This window comes from Jaculus jaculus, chromosome Y, assembly GCF_020740685.1.
Source record: "Jaculus jaculus isolate mJacJac1 chromosome Y, mJacJac1.mat.Y.cur, whole genome shotgun sequence".
NCBI lineage: Eukaryota > Metazoa > Chordata > Mammalia > Rodentia > Dipodidae > Jaculus > Jaculus jaculus.
The window spans coordinates 10,056,812-10,060,808 of NC_059126.1; the positions used below are offsets into that span (position 1 = coordinate 10,056,812).

General features: G+C 34.7%; 1 non-coding gene across 1 annotated transcript; it reads right to left on the minus strand.

Moving 5' to 3' along the window:
* Positions 1–614: 614 nt before the first annotated feature.
* Positions 615–718, minus strand: LOC123457100. Its single transcript, XR_006634879.1, has one exon. It is a non-coding gene; the product is annotated as a U6 spliceosomal RNA (small nuclear RNA).
* Positions 719–3,997: the final 3,279 nt, after the last annotated feature.

Here is a 3,997-nt window from a genome sequence, read left to right on the forward strand (position 1 = left end):
CCCTCTTTTTCTCTATTATCATCAACAACAAACAAAAAGTATCAACAAAAAGAGAGAATTACCTATTTTCATAAAGTTATGGCACGGTTTTAAGACACATGTGAACACGTTCCTTTAGCAGGTTAAATTGTGAAAAAAAAATACATGTATACTCATTCCCAAAATACAAAACATCATATTTTCTCCAACACAGAATCAAATTGAATACTTACACAAAACTAGAAACACATCTCGACTTTCCCTTTCATTATAATAATAGTCAAGTTTTAATATCATAGAATTCATCGAGACAAAATCCACTGAGAAGTACACCACCTTTGGGACTGAGAAGAAATATGTTTTCAAGATTAGACAACAATACCTTTTCTTCTACTTATTTGAGTTGCCCAAGTATTCTTTATTTAAATTATGGAACACTGGGTTGGAAAGATGGCTTAGTGGTTAAGATATTTGCCTATAAAGCCAAAGGAACCTGCTTCAATTCCCCAGGACCTAAATAAGCCAGATGTATGAGCTGGCAAATATGTCTCTAGTTTGTTTGCAGTGATGGAGGCCCTAGGATGCCAATTCTCTCTTTCTTTCTGTCTCAAATAAAAAATAAATAAATAAATAAATAAAATGTGGAGCACTTCAAGAATTTGTTTGCCATCCCTAAGCAGGGGCCATGTTACTCTAATCTGTATCATTCCAACTTTAGTAAATGTACTACTGAATGAACAGTATCTTGTTTTTGTCATACTATTTTCAACTACTTCATCCCAAACCAAAACAGTATCTCTAATTCAGCAAACCCTAGATATTCTACATACAAAAATATCAAACTGAATAATTATACTCATTTATTACTGGTATGATGTTAAGTTTCAGTTATTAGTTGCAGGTATAGGAGCCTAAAGTTGGCTGCATTACATTCAACTTAAGGTTATTTAATACCTAGCTTCTGGGATGAGGAGACTGCTTAGCATTTAAGGTCCTTTCCTTTAATACCTGTGTACCCAGATTCTATTCCCTAGTACCTACAAAAGACAAATGCACAAGGTGGGGCATGCTTCTGGAATTTGTTTGCACTGGCTAGAGTATTGGAGTGCCCATATTCTCTCTTCCTCTCATTCTCAAATAAATTTTTAAAAATAGACGTTTTAACTGATGGGTTCATAAGAATTGCAGTGATATAAACAAAAGTTGGGATGGAGTTACTGGAATATCTTTGCTGCATTTGTCAGTTAGTAATTGTGTGAGTAGATCATGTGCTTCAATATTAATGTTTTAAAATTTTAATTTGCAGATGAAGATTTGATGACAACATAGGAGACATGTTCAGAAAATGCAAATACTTGGTTTCTTTGTCTAAAAAAAACTTACATTCATCCTAACTTGGAAAATATGGCTGTATATTGGACCATTAAAAATAATTTTATTTAGGCATTTGAGATAAATGGAATGAAAGACAGAGAGAAGAATAGAGAGAGAGATTGAGAATGGGATTCCAGTGCCTCCAACTATTGCAAGTGAACTCCAGATATAACCCCTAACCTCTGAGTCTTGATTTATGTGGGCAATGGGCAATAAAACTTGGATCCTTAGGCTTTGTAGGGAAGTGCCTTAACCATTCAGCAATCTCTCCAGCCCTACTTGAAAATGTTTTTCTGTATTTATTTATTTATTTACTTATTTGTTTATTTGGCAAGGTATGGAGTGGCATGCCTTTAATCCCAACACTATGAAGGCAGAGCTAGGTGGGTTACTATGGATTCAAGACCACCCTGAGACTACAGTGAATTCCAGGTCAGCCTGGGCTATAGTGAGATCCTACCTCAAAAAAAAATCATTAATGAATTTATTTTCTTATTAATACATTTGAGAATGAAAAAGAAAGAAGGATGCAGTTGGAGAGAATGTGGTTGGGCAGTGTTTACTCCAAATCCTGATATTTTCTAGGAATCATCAAAGTATCTAAGGGTATATTTTCAATTTTCATTAAAATTACAGTGATTTCATTAAGTCCAAGGATTTCCCACAAATTCTAATCAAGCACATGCAAAAGCCTGAAAACATGAAGGACATAAACTGTCATGTGTTAATCACATCACATCCCATAATGACGATCTTAGAATTTCATTCCACAGATTTCCCACAAATTCTAACCAAGCACATGCAACAGTTTGGAAGCATGGAGGACATAAACTGTGATGTGTTCATCACATCACATCTCATAGTGACAACCATAGAATGTGATGTAAATCATAAATCCTGGGGCCTCTGTATGAGTTTGTATTATGAGGATTTGCATTGTTCTTTTGCAACTGGGAGTGAGAACAATCTTAGGTTTAATGTCTTGTGCTATTTTCCACAACAGTATGATGCTAAAACGCCAAAGTCAATATTCATTATAAAGTTAAAAATATAAGGTCATAGTAGATTTCAAAGGGCTCTAATATGTTTCATATATCTGATAATAAATGTCTGTACCTTTTGTGATAATAATTGTATGATACCACAATGAGAACCTTGTGAAAGGGTACTCCAAAATGGAAGGGTAAAATTCAATCCATTTTCTTCAGAGCACTTTGAAAGTAGGATTTGGAAGAAGTAGCAGAATTTATTGTTGATCTCAGAAATCCATTCATGTGAAATTGACAGCCAAATACCTTTTTATAGTTTGAGTGAAGTCCCTTTACCTTTAAATACACAGTATTAAGTGCTGTAAGGGTTTGTGCAAGATTACAGGTGTGCATTCTGACTTATATAGAAAGACAATACCCTCAGATTTGAGTTATTATACCCACATTTGTGATGACCAATGTGATGGAACCAGACACTTGGGGAGCTATGATATGAGTTATCAAACTTCCATGTGCCAATGAGATTATCAACAGCAACACTTGATGGTTTAGCCCATATAAATTGATCTGGATGACCTGGAAGAGTGAGAAACAACAAAACTCTCATGTGGTAAGTTGCTTCTGTCGAACACTGGCTCAGAGAAACAGATAAACAACATGACCATGAAGTTGAAGGCACTGCGGTGTTGGTTTCATGTCATCACCCTAAAATATCTAATACTTACTAGAATTGCTGCCCTGTAGATATATAAGATTCTGTGCTTTGAGTCTGTATCGGTGGCACTCACCATCTTGCCTATGGGAAAATTATAAGAAATACATCAATTAATATACAACATAACTCTGAATGAGCCAAAAATAAAATAATGCTACAGTTCATATGCTGAGAGTAAAACTCACTCTGACGGGTTTAGTTTTATGCCTTGTCTTCCTTTTACTTTACAGAGTTCATAGGAAATTATTCACAGATTTCTGTACATTTGAATCTGGGTCAGCATGCTTCACCTTGGGGGTGGGGGACAGATTGTGTGTGAAATGAAGCATTTCTTTCTGAGAGGAGTGTCTGTGTCCCATGATGACCTTATTTTTGAGAAAACAACTTAAAGTGCAATTTTTTTTCCCACTGGGTTTGGATTGTATTACCTTATTACAACAGAAAACAAAATTTAAAAAAAAATAAACTTTCCTCAACCAATACTCATGATAATAAATGGAGGCATATCTCATACTCAATTCTAAGCAAACTCATGTGAATTAGTACCACCCATTCATATTATTAACAAAGTTTTGTTTTTGTAATTTCCTAATTATACTCATCCACTACATCCTGCAAGTGTACAGTTATATCATCTTTCATCTTTGGTTCTTCCTGTTCTCATACTTTCTCACTTAATAAATACAGCTTTCAAAAATTTACTACTCATTGTTAATGTGTTGTGTTTCACTTGAATCTTGAGAACTATCTTCTTTTACATTAAACCTTAATATGAGAGAGGGAAGTAGTGTCTGAATTTGAGCTTATTTTTCAAACAATTGAAATTCTGCCCACAATGGTTCTTTCCAGTGTGGTCCTGATCTTGTCAATTTCGTTCTGCATGTGTGTGTGAGTATCATGCATATGCATACTTGTAGGAATACTGATTTGTGTGTGGCAT